At 36.4% G+C, this 16,821-nt stretch overlaps 1 long non-coding RNA gene across 1 annotated transcript; it reads right to left on the bottom strand.

Annotated features, from left to right (window-relative positions):
- Positions 1–11,345: 11,345 nt before the first annotated feature.
- On the bottom strand, positions 11,346–15,138 carry LOC131522166 (uncharacterized). The gene is made up of 4 exons (XR_009266458.1): positions 14,840–15,138; positions 14,667–14,739; positions 14,012–14,095; positions 11,346–12,244 (listed from the first exon to the last, which is right to left on the bottom strand). It is a non-coding gene; the product is annotated as an uncharacterized LOC131522166 (long non-coding RNA).
- Between the last annotated feature and the right edge of the window lie 1,683 nt (positions 15,139–16,821).

Here is a 16,821-nt window from a genome sequence, read left to right as displayed (position 1 = left end):
TGTTCAAATGTAAGAAATACATGAGAATAAAATGGTGCTCGTGTGTCTGCAAGCTGACTAATTGTACGCAGCATGTGGTAAACAGTTATTGCAACTAGACATGGCTGAATTTCATATAATTGGAGGTGTTAAAAACCCCACACATACAGACGAACCCATTCCCGTCTGCTTTGAGACAATCCTTTCATGAAACTCTGAGGTTTTCCAGTTTATCTGTTTCTGTCGAGCTCCCCTCCTCCTCTTCTTCCTAAATCCACTCCCTCTGAGATTTTACTTTCAATTTTCTGCTTTGAATAATTTACAAACGGCAGGCCAAATGCTTATTTGGAGTTGTGGTGCGTGCTTTAAAGAGAATGTGTAATGATTGCCGACGGGGTTCTGCATTAATCCCGTTTATGTGCGGGACCTTTCAGATCAACGGGCCACACGTCCCATCATCCCCCATTAGCCCAGATCACTGCTTGTGTGTGTGTGATTCTCCGCACAATCCAGTCACGCTCATGTGTTCATCATGAAGCTCAGCCCGAGAGACCCACACATGACGAGTGTCTGATATGCTTGAAGTAGTTGAGTTTTCAAAGTTCATGTTTTAATGTTGGAGAGCTCAGGGCTGTCGTTTCATTAAAAATAATAACATTTTTAGCAGAAACCGGGAGAAAAACTGACATACACTCTTAAAAAAAAAAGGTTCTTTATTAGCATCAATGGTTCTAAGAAGAACCTTGAACATCCATGGAACCTTTCAAATGCAGAAAAGGTTCTTTAGATTTCTAAAATGTTCTTCAAAATGGTTCATTTAGGAACTGTTCACTGAGGTTCTTTGGGGAACCAAAAATGGTTGTTCTATGGCATCGCTGCAAAAACACGCTTTTGGAACCTGTATTTTTAAGAGTGTATATACAGTACAAATGCAGTGCTTGTGTCTCATCTCACTGATGGTGAAGGTTCTATATTTCTGCTTGAGTCTGAACATTTTCATGACTTAACCCATGGCAATAATGTCATGAAAATTATATTGTATTTTTATTCTAAAATGCTCTATTGCATTTTCCCATTTTACACACAATGTAATTTCTGAAATAATTTCTGAATTGGGATCCTGAATGGGATTGTGAGGAATCCTCAACGCATGAGTGATTGCTTACAACAGTCAAATGCAGAATCTGAATGACAGCTCAAATACCGCATGAGATCGTCTGAATAATCCATGCAAAGTGGCTCGGATTGTTTTTTGCACTGACATTATTCAACAGTTCAGGGATTTTTCTTGTTCAGTTCATGTATTTAGTGTATATAATGTGTATATGGTGTGTTATGTGTAGACTGTTACACCTGTCTATATGGAGTAGAGATGATTAAAGCATTTGATTTCACAAGTTCAGAAATATTACACTCAGAAAAAAGCTGTCACTGAGGTGATACTTTACTGTGCACTTTATGTACACTTAAGATATGTAATATGTATATACACCATAAAGGAAATAAGGTACAAAAGTGCAATTTTTGAAAAGGTATCGCCCCACTGACTGCTTTTGACCTTGTCAACGACTGTGAAGTGTATGTGTTTGTCTGCTGTGATATAATGTTTATTATTTGTTTGTTTTTGTATCTGGAGAGGCAGATATGTGTGAATGAAACGTTACTTTACAGCAGCACACACGGTGTGTTATTTACCCATCTGACCTGCTGTTTTCAGTGCTGTATCTCTCAGTGTTCAGTAATGTTGAGGTTCATCTGGACTCTCTCTGAGCATGCGTGCTTCCATAAACCTGTTAACACTGTGATGCCGAAACCCAACAGATGGACAGTCATTTTGCGTCAAATTTGTGTGAAAGTTAAACTCCATTCACCATATGCTGAGAAATTACATTCCCATTAGCAGGAACTGTGCTTTTCCGATTATAGCTGGAATCAAGATGGTCAAAAATACTGGGTAATGAATTTATATAATTTGTTCAGTAAGCACAGTAATTACTGGCTCGGATCCGGCTGATGAAAGTACAGTGTGCTGCAATTTACAGTCTTTCAAAATAACCGTTTAATTGAGTCCGACTACATTTGAGTCAGGTAATCTTGTTCAAAGTCAGTCTGTTGCAGTATATTTAGCAGCTGGACTACCGTTGTTTAACACATAAAATCAATCCGATTTCAGTAAGAACTCAAATGTAAAGCAAACAAGCTTCTAAAGTAGCCATGATGTCTCAGCAATCAAGTTCCATCTTGCTGAAATTGTTGTGAAATGGCTTTGGCTGCAATCATTTCTCTTGTTTTCAAGCTAAACTACACAGCACTTCTGTTTGTCTGTCCAACAATCTGTGCTTTCACAAACTATATTTAGTCTTTGCATGTCTATTTGATGATTAAAAACCAAACTGAAAGCAGTCAAGATTAAATCCCCAGAAATTACAGCCCTTTCAGATTGGATAAAGGCAGATTCAGGGTTTGGTTGCGGTTTAGTGCAGATCTGGCCATCAACATAATGCAAATGTATTATTATCCCCAGCCGCTTGAGCTTATTAGCATAATACATGTAATGAGAGCCACGTCGTGGGTGTGTGTGTGAGTTTCATGAGACTAAAGCCTTGGATGCCACTAAACTATCTGTGATATACAGTTCTGTCCTTTTCTAAGCGTTTGTTTAACACATTTGGCCTAATCAAAACAAAAGCTTAATTAGTTAGCATGTATACGGAGATATGTACATTCTCACACTCGCTGGCTTTATCTTGACACATCTTGACACTCTTCCCATATCTTTTTTCAAAAGTGTGCTTAACTGTTTAGAAGCAGATCTCTTAGAAGTGGTGAACGCTTCACTTCTTTCTGGGACTTTTCCAAACTCCCTGAAAACTGCAGTTGTTAAGCCTCTTCTGAAAAAGCGCAATCTTGATAACACCATGTTGGGCAACTATAAACCAATATCACATCTTCCTTTTATAGGCAAGATTATTGAACTGTAGTTTGTAATCAGCTGAACAACTACTTAACTCAAATGGATATCTGGACAATTTTCAATCTGGTTTCTGAGCACATCACAGCACAGAGACAGCACTCATTAAGATAATGAAGATATTCGCTTTAATTCTGATTCTGGTAAAATATCAGTGCTGGTACTACTAGATCTTAGTGCTGCGTTTGACACTGTTGATCATAACATACTTCTAGAGAGACTGGAAAACTGGGTCTGGCTTTCTTTTCTTTTTTTTTTTTGTTAACAGCTGTTTATTGAATTTGCTTCTGGGAACAATAGTATAAAACAAAAAGCAGCTGTGCAAATTTAGAACCCACCCCAACCCATCCCACCCCCTGGTAGGCTAAAAAAAATAAAATAAAATTGCATTAGATCCATGTATATGAGAAGTTGAGAGTTCCATCGAGATGATGTCCAACAAATGCACAGTCCAGGTTCTTCTGTCCATTCTGTGAGGATGATTCCAACGGTTGACTAGCAATTTTTTTTTGCTGTTGTGAGAGCAGCTGACAGTAAACATCTTTGTTGGATGGACAAGGTGAAGTCCCAAAAGTCATTCATGAAAAAATGGCACAGAGTCAAACATATATCAGTACACAACAAATATGATGAGAGCTGAGTCCAAAAAGGTGAGAGAGAGGCACTCTCCCCCGTTTCATTGGAGTCAAGTAAACCCTATGCAGCAATTTCCAATGAATCATTTGGTTAAGATTTTAGAAGACAATTTAAACATACCCCATACCTGATCCGAAAATAAAACATGGACATCCTCATTAAGATCCTTAGCCCAAACAGTTGTAATAGATAAAGGTTTGTATGAATGCTCAAGAAGGAAGAGATAGATGACTGAAGCAGAGGAGGGAGATTCCTCAGAAGGATAGTTTGTGCAAAGGGTGAACAGGCAGTTGAGAGTTCCAAAGCACCCCATACGCCCGTAGGGCCGATCTAATGCGCAAATACACAAAGAAGGAGGTGCCTGGCAGATTATATTGAGTTTTGAGATTCTGGAAGGATTTTAAACCACTATCATCATAGATATCTCCCAGAGTGTTTACTTTATTATGAGTCCATTGCGGACAATGAAATGGAGTACTGCCTGACAAAAGGTTATTATTGTGGAAAATAGGTGAATGCATATGCCATATTGTAACTAGTTGTGAACGTCTTTCAACATCCTTCCATGTGGAGAGGAGGTGGGTTACAATGGGACCAAACCGAGATTTACACTGCCTAAGCGGAACCCTGGAAAAAAACAAGATGCTTCAAATTATACAGATAAACAATAGCTTCCTCAATTGCTCTCCAAGACACAGAAGCGTCAGGATCAAACCAAACTGATAAAGGGCGGAGGGAAAAGGCTTGAGCGTACAGTCTAAAATTGGGGAAAGAAAGACCTTCATGTAATCTACATCATTGTAAAGTAGTCGGTTTAATACGAGGACATCTCCCATCCCATATATACCGTGAGACACATGCATCAAATTTGTTCCAGTAGCCAACCGGTGGAGCGAGAGGAATCATCGAAGAAAATAAATTAATACGTGGGAGAACATTAATTTTAATCACCGATATACGAGCCTGAAAAGAAGTAGGAAGACGAGACCAATTTTCCAAATCTGAGGATATTTTGGCTAGAATACTATTATAGTTTTTTGAGAGGATTTCCTTCAGGGAAGGAAAAACATCTATTCCCAAGTACTTAAAGTTTTGAACCAATGGAATAGATATAGAAAGGGACATCGAATCAATTTTAGAATTGAGGGGAAGTAGACATGACTTATTCCAATTAATTTTAAACCCAGAGAGAGATCCAAAATGGTCAAATTCAACACATGAGGAATAGAATGTGACGGCTTCTCCAAAAACAATAAAATATCATCAGCAAACAAAGAAATATGATGATGAGTATTCCGTATAATTATGGGAGTAATAGTTTCAGACTGTCGGACCGCTTGAGCTAAGGGTTCCAAGGATAGGGCAAACAACAGAGGAGAAAGTGGCCAACCCTGACGAGTACCTCTGTATAAAGAATGGGTTAGAGCGAACAGCACCTGTGAGAACAGTGGCTGCTGGGTTGGCGTACAGAACTTTTATCATATTTATGAAACTCGATCCTAGACCCAGATGCTGTAAAACCACCCATAAATAGTTCCATTCTAGATGGTCGAAAGCTTTCATCGCATCTAGAGATAATACTGCGCAAGGGTAGGATGAACTATTTGTTGAATTAATAATATGATATAACCTGCGTAAGTTATCTGAAGCTGAGCGAGATTTAATGAATCCTGTTTGGTCATAATGAACTAGCCAATTCATAATTTTCGCTAGACGATGAGATAGTACTTTAGCATATAATTTAACATCAGTCCCTATCAAAGAAAGTGGCCGGTAACTAGAACAGGAAGTTGGATCTTTAACAGCTATATTAATACAGTAGATGGGTGAAACAATGTTGATTATCTCTAGTCAGATTCTGGAGCTGTGATTCCAGTTCAACTATATTTTTGTCGGTTTTTCTGAAGGAAAGATGCATATGAAATTGAGTTATTCCTTATAAATCCTTTAACTGCTTTCCAAAGTGTTCATGGATCACTGAACCTTGGATAATTTCAATAAACTCAGCAAATTTATTTCTGAATTGACTGCAAAAGTTTTCATCCTGTAACAATTTAGGGTTAAATCGCCATTTAGTGGCACGAGATGGCCGAGGGATCAAAGATAATCTGCACAAATTTCCATCATGATCCGACAGAGATAAGGAACAGATATTGGCATCACAAACAGCTGAAGATAAAGAAGTAGAAATAAAAATATAGTCAATTCGCGAATAGGATTTATGAGTAGCAGAAAAGAAAGTGAAAGCAATGAGGATGAGGTTACTCATTGACGAAGTTTGTCAGAACAAAAGCTTGAGAGTGTGATTCCTTTGGTCCAGATCTATCTAGGATATGCAACATTACATAATTAGTATCTGCAACCAATACAATTTAAAAATCCGAAAATTTCAAGAGATAGGTTGACAAAACAGAGAAAAAAGTAGGGTCAGGAGTACAAGAGGTATGAACTGAAAGAAATACAATATTCCTATTCTCCACTACTGTTTTTATGTGTTATTCTACCGTCTGTATCACAACCTTTATCTAAAATAGTAATATTTAAAGTCCTCCGCACCAATATTAGGACACCCTTGGTTTTAGTATCCGAAGATGAGTGAGATACCACTTCATAAAACTTATTATTACACCTGTGTATATCCTCCTCTTTCAAATGGGATTCTTGAACTAACACTATATCAATATTTCTTCTTCGCAAAAAATCCAGAAAACCTGTACGTTTGTGATTACAACTCAGAATATTAAGGTCAGTCATAGGTATCGAACAGAATTACTGCATAATAAGACAAAATACAAGTTTGAAAATAAAAACAGTTGAGTCTACCATTAAACCACCCCATCACTATCCAAAAAAACATAAACACATTCCCATAAACTATAAGCACCCCTTAATATGGTCCGTGGCATCAACAAAAACCTGCACATTACTGAAGCACCAACATTGGCCCCATAGTCACACATTGACTAGGTAGTATCTCTTATTTAAAAAAAAAAAAAAAATTTAATAAATAAGTAAATAAATAAAAAAAGAAAGAGGCAGGCGGAATACAACTAAAACATAAATAAAATAACATCATAATCAGTAAGCGATAGTAGAAGCTTCTAGTAACTATGAATTAAGAAGTTAATTTAGAGCATCTCTTCTCTGATTAGACAGCAAATGTCCAGCTGAAACTCACTGAGAGTTGGTGGATGAATGGGATCTGAGAAAACTCTTTCTTCTTCTGGGGAGTATAGCATTTTAGGTTCACCTTGATTGAGAATGACCTTCAGCGTTGCAGGATAAAGAAGAAAATTCTGGATGCCAGCTTCTCTCATTTCCTTCCTAACTGGTGCAAATGCACTACTACTTTTTGCGGTGACCGGAGAAAAATCTAGAAAGAAAGACAGCGTTGCTCCGTTGAATGTTTTCAACGGAGCGAGCCACGTCGCTAGCGATCTTTTCAAAAAACCCATAGGGTCGTCCTTTTCGGAACCTTCAGGCAATCCAACCAGATGCAGATTGCTGCGCCTATTGCGATCCTGTAAGTCCACAACCTGTTGCTCGAGCACGGCCACTCACCTATCGTGATCTGCAAAAACTTTATTTTGTTCTCTCATATCCCCTGTAAGAAGATCCAATTTAGAACACTGCGACTGAACAACTGACATGTGAGAAGCGAACTCGTTCCGCATCAGCATCAACTCAGTTCTTAGAGTGTCCTCAAAGTGTGTAACAGTGTTCGCCATCTTGTCCACCATATCGCTCGTGGTTGGTGGCTTGGATTTCTTCTTAATTGGAGAAGCCGATGGAGACAACTCCTGCTGTTTCCAATTGTGTGCCATCAGGGAAAGTATTATTAATGAATAGAACATAAAATAAAATAACTTAAAATAAAATGAAAAAAATCAGCAAAAAGGGGTCAAACGTACGGAGTTCTACTCAAGTGTAACTAGGTTCATGAGCGTCATGTGACTCTCCGCTTTCTGGGATGGTACTCAAATGGTTCAGGTCATACATAGAAGGGAGAGGTTATTATGTGAGTATAGGAGAGCATGCGTCTAAGTGGACGTCCATGACATGTGGAGTCCCGCAAGGCTCAATTCTTGCACCGCTCTTGTTTAGCCTGTATATGCTCCCACTAAGTCAAATAATGAGAAAGAACCAAATTGCCTATCACAGCTATGCTGATGATACCCAGATTTACCCAGCCTTATCTCCAAATGACTTCAGCGCCATTGACTCCCTCTGCCAATGCATTGATGAAATTAACAGTTGAATGTGCCAAAACTTTCTTCAGTTAAAGCTGCAGTCCGTAAGGTTTGCCTCTTTGTCGCCATCTCTGTTTGAAAACCTGGAATTGCAGCTCTGTGCGGAATTATCTTCCGTGCATGGGGTTGTGTTCTCGGAACGGCTCCAGCGCGGAAGAATCTAATGTTTTGAGGTGAATGTGTGGCAGTCAGTCACTGCACCGGTGTGGATACTGTACTCAGAAATCACAGATTTTAGCCTACGTCTTGGAATATATGACCCAAATAAGAATTTTCACTATATATTGCCAACTGAACAAGTAAGTAGCAAGTTTGCCACATTTGTTCTGCCCAACTGAGGAAAAAATTATTACAATAAATCGCACTACCAATGGTAATTAAATCTAATGATCGGTTAGTTCATATCACATCTTACCGTGCGAATTATTATTATTATTATTGTTATACTTTATTCTCAAATTATTAATGTTAACAACATCAGCATTGCATGACAATGAGTATAGTGTGTATTAGCCTGTAGATTTCACTTGTACCACTCAAATTAGAAAACATTATTATAAGATAACCGTTGTGAATCAGGCAAAAGTAAGGTGACAGTTTTGAATACCGGCTGGTTATGTACTTGCTCAAATATTGATTTCGGATCATTTTTAACCCCAAAAAGTTACGGACTGCAGCTTTAAACAAGGAGAAAACTGAAGTCATTGCATTTGGAAGCAAAGATGAAGTTCTCAACGTGAAAGCATACCTTGACTCTAGGTGTCAAACAACTAAAAATCAAGTCAAACATTTTGGTGTGATTCTGGAGACAGACCTTAGTTTCAGTAGTCATGTCAAAGCAGTAACTAAATCAGCATACTATCATCTCAAAAACATTGCAAGAATTAGATGTTTTGTTTCCAGTCAAGACTTGGAAAACATGTTCATGCCTTTATGGTGATAATTGGGGGTGCAGGGTGGATTATTGTAATGGTCTCCTCACCGGCTTTCCAAAGAAATTAGACAGCTGCAGCTCATCCAGAACGCTGCTGCCAGGATTCTGACTAGAACCAGAACATCTGAGCATATCACACCAGTCCTCAGGTCCTTACACTGGCTTCCAGTTACATTTAGGATTGATTTTAAAGTACTTTTACTCATTTATAAATCTCTAAATGGCCTAGGACCTAAATACATTGGAGATATGCTCACTGAATATAAACCTAACAGACCACTCAGATCATTAGGATCGAGTCAGTTAGAAATACCAAGGGTTCACACAAAACAAGGGGAGTCTGCTTTTAGCTATTATGCCGCCCGCAGTTGGAACCAGCTTCCAGAAGAGATCAGATGTGCTAAAACATTAGCCACTTTTAAATCCAGACTCAAAACTCATCTGTTTAGCTGTGCATTTGTTGAATGAGCACTGTGCTACGTCCGAACTGACTGCACTGTATTTTACACATAATCATTTCCTATTTTTAACTGTTTTAAACTCATTTTAAATCAATTTTTAAATAATTTTAAAAGTTTTTAAATTCCTTATTTTGTTGTTGTGATTATTTTTATTTTTTATGATTATATTACTTCCTTTGCACTTCCTACCTGCACTTTGAATTACCATTATGTATGAAATGTGCTGTATAAATAAACTTGCCTTGCCTTGCCTTGACTTTACGCCTCAAACACAAGCATTGTGCTCTCTCAGGTCTTTAAGTGCATTCTGAATGTGACTCATTATCTTGAATAATTACTGTGCTGCAGTTTGTATTGTTGGTTTTGACTAGTCCAGATGTGCTTTGCCTTGTTTTATTACATCTTACCCATAGGGTTGAACTATATTTCAAGTCAAGTTGTCAAGTGAGCTTCATTTATATAGTGATTTATACAATACAGATTGTTTCAAAGCAGCTTTACAGTTACAGCACTCAATACCCCCCATGACCCCAATACTATATAACTATTCATATGGGGTGGAACATGTAGACATTTCATGAGGAACACTATTCAAACATACTAGTTTTACATCATTTGAACCTGTCATTTTACAGCACATTTAGCTCACAGATAACTGAAAGTAATGACTTAAATGTGATTTTCAATTACAATAAACAACATAAATATAGTTTACTGTGTTTACTAGATTACTGTGTCCTCATAAACCAAATGGCTTAAAAAACACACTAAACTGTTTTGTGTGAGGGGTAGGTTTAGGGTAAGGGGAACAAAAATACAGACTGCACAGTAGAAAAACCATTACGCCGATATGGAATGAACAGTAAGACTTTATTTTGATGGTCCCTTTTGAACATTCTGTTGACAATAAGTAGCAAATATCAGCGATGACACTGAATACAGTGTGGTCAAGACATCGCCGTCTCTCTCAGCTCAGTCTCTCACTCATTATTCTGTCTTGTTCTGTTTGTGTTGTGATTTGTCACTCACACACTCGCTTGACGCCTGAAGACTTCCCAGCCGGCATTTCAACGTTGATTCACCGTTGAAACAACGTCAGGTACCATGGTTGAATCAACGGTGAATTACCTTTCGGTTTTGCAAAACGGATCAACGTTGATATTGTGACCCTGTTTCACCGGCGTACCTTTCAATGGTCGATCGTCGTTAAATTGCCAAGCAAGCATTCAATTTGGAAATTGTTAATATTGCAATTTAGCTGAAACGTCAACACTGAGATGTAAACTATGATTTTCGGCGCATATTTCGTGTTTTCAGTAACTAATAAAACTTGCTGTACATCAATCGGACGGCATTAAAAAAAAAAGAAAATGAAAAAAAACAAAACAAAACAAAAACATTCTAACAATTAGATGTCCATAAATCTGCAGTGATGAGATGCTTCATTTTCTAAAGAAAAACTTTTGAACAATTATGCCAAATGGAAAAATAATTTTCTTAGAATTTAAATATACAGTATATAGCAACACTTTCACAGAATTTCTTGAGAAAATTCTCAGTCAACAACAAAGCACTTATCAATGCAGAGAGGAAAAGCTTTTCATTCTAATTTCATACACACTGCAAAGATTCACACAATATATATGAATAAATAATTATAAATATAGTTTGGAAACTTGCTCAAGTCTGTTTGACCAAAAATACATAAACCATCCCATACAGAAGTCACATAGATCGAAATATATTTTTATATTTGATATATTTAAATATCTTAAATTCAAATAGAAGAAAATATATTTTATACAATATATGTAAATATATTTTGAAATATATATTTAAATATTTGATTTTGGCCACTTTTTAATATTTTTCACATATATTCAATAAATATTTTTTATCGGAAATATTTACATATATTTATTTCCTTTATATGTAAATACATTTAGATATCAGACTATGTAAATATATTAATTTGCAATATTTGTCCATATATTAATTTCTAATATTTGTTAACATATTAGATTTCTGTACATGTAAATATATTAGATTTCTATAAATGCAAATATATTTTAAAGCATTAAAATATTAAACTAAATAAACTTAAACATGCTTCATAGAATATATTCCCGTTTACTCAAACTATATGTAACTAAATTAAATATCCACACATGTACATGTTTTCATTATCGAGATTATAATTTGCCCCTTCATAATAAATAGAATACAAACAACATTTGGACACTGAAAAACTCTCCAGACAATGTAACATTTAAAGTCACACCAGAGGTGTTCAGCTTGGATTAGGACTTGGCTTTCTGCAGACCAGTCAAGTTCTTCCACACTGACTCAATCAATCTTTTCTTTTTGAACCTTGCCTTATACACAGAGACATTGTCATGTTAGTATAGAAAAGGGTCCTGTCCAAACTGTTGCTTTAAAATTAGAAGCACACAATTCCCTAGAATATCATTATATGCTTAAACATTAAGATTTGTACTCATGGAAATTGCTAAAGTAGTCAAACCTGTTCATTAGAAGGGGGTGACCCAATACTTTTGGCAATATAGTGTATATATATATATGAAGAGTTCAGATGCAAAAGCCTCTAAGTGCCATCTAAAATTAGCATTTTTATCAAGCTGCTATGTTTAGGTTCAGTTATTTTACTCTAATGGCAATATATAGGTCATTTTCTATGCAATTAAAATGAAATAACTGAACATAAATATAGGAGCTTGAGAAAAATGCTCATTTTAGAAGAAAATTTCAGATGGCATTTAGAGGCTTTTGCATCTGAACTCTTCATATATATATATATATATATATATATATATATGATAGAGTTTTCATTATATCTAAAAATCAGGTAATATCTCCATGCACTGAAGAGAACGCAATATGCTAGTAGACAGCAGTCCTTGTGCGTGAGAAGTCTGGTGTGGAGGGTGGATCCGGAGCTGAATTCTGTCCAGGTTGTCACAACATCTCTTGATTTTCTGTCTTCACAAAAAGCCTGAAACACAAGTCAAATATTAACAATAATTGTTATGAATGTAATGTGAAGCTTTTACATTCACAACGATTGATCTTGGTGGTGAAGTGTGCAGAAAATTCTGCCGGACTGAAATTTAGTCTTTGGTGAACAGTTTTCAAGAGTGCAAATAAGATTTTAAGTTTTAACATTAGAACATGACGGGTAAATTTGACCTGTGGCTGTTTTTCAAATGTACATAACAGATTTTCAACAAAACATTCAAGTCTTCCAGTCATTGGCTTTTACTAAAATTATGTAATTTACAATCCAATGTTGTTAAAAATTATTTAGATAAACCAGATTAAAAAAACAGAGCTTTTAGACCTATAAGCGCCGCACGGATCAAATTTACCCGCTATATAATGCATGTATTTTCACGCTGTCATTTTCTTGACGCTTGTGTTTTAACATCATACATTTCTAGGCAATGCCTTTCACTCACCGATTTAGCGGTTATCAGTTTCAAAAATAATGTCAAAATGACTAAAAGAAGGCGATTTATGGAAGGTCGGTATTAGAAACACTAAATGCCATGAGTGATGGAGAGTCTGATGGTAAGTTATGCGTCCTGGGTCGGCTCAGCATCTGACGGCTCATCTGACAGTGATCCAGACATCATATTTAGATGTTTTAGCCTAACGTTACTCATAATTGGTCAAACTTTGGTTTTATTATTTAATTTTTGTCTTGCCATATCGTTTATTGTTTGCTACTGTGTTGCTATTTATTCTAGTCTGGCTATTTCCTGAAGAAAAAAAATCTATTAAATCTATGATGTAATGAATAAAACATTTTTTTTTGATTACCCGAAGTTTATTGGCGGTGTTCTATTATTCAAATTATGAATGATATAACTAAACAAATTAATAATTGGGCCTAGGTGAAGCTGTGCGCTTGAATTTGTCATAGCATCTTCCTATGCAGTGTGGTCAATTATTATTGCTCATTATTGTCTATTAGCTATTTTAGTAATTTAAATAACGTGGGTTATCCTAATATATTGATTAATGACATTGTATTATAATATTACACCACCCAAATATTTACTACCTTCTAATTTTCGTAGTTAGTGCAGGCTTTTTTTTTCTTTTTTTTTAGCTTACTGACCTTTATGGATTAGTGTAGGCTGCATTAAAAAGTCTTGAACATAAAACAACAGGGTAAAAACATAGCTGACGACTAGACATAATCATTTCATGACTCTAGACACTTCTTTGTGAAGACAGTGGCATAATACAGTGAAATAATATGTTCTTGAGCCATATAAAAACAGTTGCCATGTGTGTGGGTAAAATTTACCCGCTGGCGCTTTAAGGTATACAGCGACCTCTGGCGGATCTAGAGTTAAGCACCTTTCAGGCTTGTGTGAGGTTTCCACAAGCAACAAAGTCTACTTGAACAAACACTTTAGTACATTTAAAGTCTAGAAAATCAAACTTATAATTCCCACCTTCACCATCGATCTGGCATGGCAGATGACCATTACAGACTGTTTCACTTTGAAGTGAGGCACAGTCACGGTACTTGGTTCTGTCTTACCATTATGAATTTTAATTTCCAAGCACTTTTTTTATTATCATCTGTGTCTCATTTTGAATTATGTTGTACCTCTCTGGTTGTAGTGTCCTCATGCAGTGTTAAACGAGATGGCCTTGTAAGACATACAGGACTCCAAAAATATTTGACATTTATTTGATATATTTTTTAACATCTGATAAACTTTTGAATGTTTGAGGTTTTACTTACTAGTCAGATGCTCATAGTGTCTTGGAGATGTTCTTCGACAAGAGGTCCCCTCCAACTCTGCTGCACGGCCATCAGCATGGACGACTATAGGAACATAAACAATCTGTCACAGAGCCAACAATAGTATACAATGTCAGGTTTATTAGAAATAAACTACGGCAGGGATGAAATGCAGAAATGAGAGAGAATAATGTACAGAACATACAAAAAAATCTTAAGAAACGAAGATTTACGCTTTTAGGTTTTAAAGATGCATGATTATATAGGTGAAATATATTGGGAAAATGCATATGAAGTTATTTAATATGCTTTCTCAGATCGCCTATGTTTCCAATATATCTTTTAGCAGCATTCGAGGGATTTTTCTGACACTCCTAAAATCACAGTACAATTTATCAATATTTGTCTACAATGAAAGATAAAAATGTGTTTGAAATAACGTTAGCTTCAGCCCATTTTAGTTCATGTAACTTTAAGTTGATTAACAGTACAGTGCATACTTTTAGGTTAAATTAATTAGCTTATTTCAATTCATCCATTAACAAATTGCCAGCAAAACATTTACAAAGCTATAAAAATCACTCATCTACACATAATCTGTGATTTAAAATCCCAAACTTTCATAAATAAGAGCTCAAATCTATAGCTAGCTTACCTCTTATAGTTAGCCTCTGGTTAGCTCACGGTTGTGATGCTAACGGACTTTTTCCGATGACACTGAACCATTTCTGTAAAGTAAATATTCAACAGAAGCGTGTCAATTACATGTAAGAAAGTGTCAGGAACAGTTGTATGTATTATTTGTGTAATTTTAGGGACTAAATTTACCTGAAAGCAGTAAAAACAACAGTGAGAGACGGAGTTTTTTTGCTACTTGTCAGCTGAGTTGCCGCCCCGTTTCCATGGAAACTCCTTCCACTCCAGTTTAAAAGCGCCTCGAATGTTCAACGCGCGCGCCCATCAAACACATGAAAGTTACGCAGCGTTTACATAAATAGTACCAGTATCTATAATATAATAATAGCTTTAATGGTAAACGTTTTTTATACAATAGTTATAAGTCGGGACCGACCTAGCAGTTTTATTGCGCAGCAGCTCTCACACTCACAGCGACTTCACTCAGAAAGACGGTCAGGATAACGGTCATATTTTCAAACTTAAAATGGCGCGCACCGTTTCATTGGCCAGTTTCATGAATGACAGCCAGATTAACCAATCATGATCAAAGCAAATAAGTTAAATAACCAATCGGAATTGTTTCAGCGTGGTAAGGAAGCCCAATGTTTTTAGTTTTATTGTTGTTGATAATAGTTATACCAGAAGGTTTCATGATAAAAATGTAAAATGATAATAAAATAATAATAACGATCTTAATAATAACTTAAAAGGCAGAAATTATTTATTCTGTTCATACATTGCGATTCACATACAGATCTTGTAAAAAAAAAAAAAATCAAAGTTGATTTATAAGTGTTCTTATTACCCTTTTTCAACCATTTAGCATTAAACATTATTTCAACGTAGTTTCAACATTGAAGGTTGGTCATGTACCGGTTGGTTTTCAACCGTTAAGCATTAAACATTGTTTCAACGTTGTTTCAACATTGAAATACGAACTGACCTTATTTCAACCATATTTCAACGTTGAAGGTCGGTCATGTGCCGGCTGGGTTTGAATAAGTGTAAATAAGTGAATAGTCAGCAGCCGATTTTACAGTGTATGTGTGGCTACCTAATAATCGAAAAATTGTTGAATAAGAAATCTGTAGCTGCATGAGGAATTTAGCATTGAGTGAACAAACAAGTTTCCTGTGTTTAGTTTAGATTGTTTTCTTTGTTCCCATTTTCCCGCCACTAGTTTGTCTTAATAATAGCTCATTATTTCCATCACCTGTCTGTAGCTCTGTTAATTATCTTTCCTCTGTTTATTTAAGCCATGAGTTTGGTTCAGTTATTTGTCTGTTTCCATCATTGCTTTGGTTAGTTTGCGCTTCGTCTTGTTTGTCTTTTGTCTTTTAATAAAACTGCTGTAACTAGAGCCAGCTACATTTCTCCTTCACTGCAACTGACCATGACAGCATCAGGTTGAGCTGAATTTCTAAGTTTCCTCAACATGTCACTCACGATAGTGTGTTCTCATTGGACTGCTGATGTCTTTCTGTAAGCCTGATCAAAAATTAGATGTATAGTCATTATATTTTGACATGGAATGAATTTTGCTGCCAAAAGTGGACACGCTGCAGGGGAAAGTGTTTGTATGTGAACTGCGGCTGTGAACAGTGCCTCATTTTGATGATCAGACATCATTAGGGTGATTTTGCCATGTCTCTATCGAAACTATTTGAAATTCTGTCAAACGCGAGTGACAGAATGCTAGAAGAGGTGAATGGTGTCATCCCTAAAAATGTCATTTGCAGGCAGATGGTCAGGATGGTTGTGTAAATGATAGCAGTCTGGAGAGAGAGATGAGCAGATGACAAGGGAAATAATCTGAGAGACACGGACGCTGCTCAAGTGTGGCCTGATTTTACACAATCTCCACATGATCAAGACTGGAAAATTATACAGATTCACCAAAGCATCAGCTGTACGCATCCTAAGTATTTTTTCTATAATTGCTAACTGGATGTGCTTCAGCCCTTCCTCGTTATACCACAGAGTTTAGAAGATACAGATTCCACGTGTTATTGCAGTTATCTTACAGTAAGAGCAGAATGAAGCATGTGTGGATGGATCACAGCATCATCAGGCAAAGATCTTCCAGCTCTGTGTGAACTATTCAGCGGGAGACGATCCAGGTAAATGAAAGT

The sequence above is a fragment of the Onychostoma macrolepis genome, chromosome 16 (assembly GCF_012432095.1).
Source record: "Onychostoma macrolepis isolate SWU-2019 chromosome 16, ASM1243209v1, whole genome shotgun sequence".
Classification (NCBI taxonomy): domain Eukaryota; kingdom Metazoa; phylum Chordata; class Actinopteri; order Cypriniformes; family Cyprinidae; genus Onychostoma; species Onychostoma macrolepis.
Note: the sequence above shows the minus strand (reverse complement) of the source record. Positions and strands in the feature narration are given on the sequence as shown.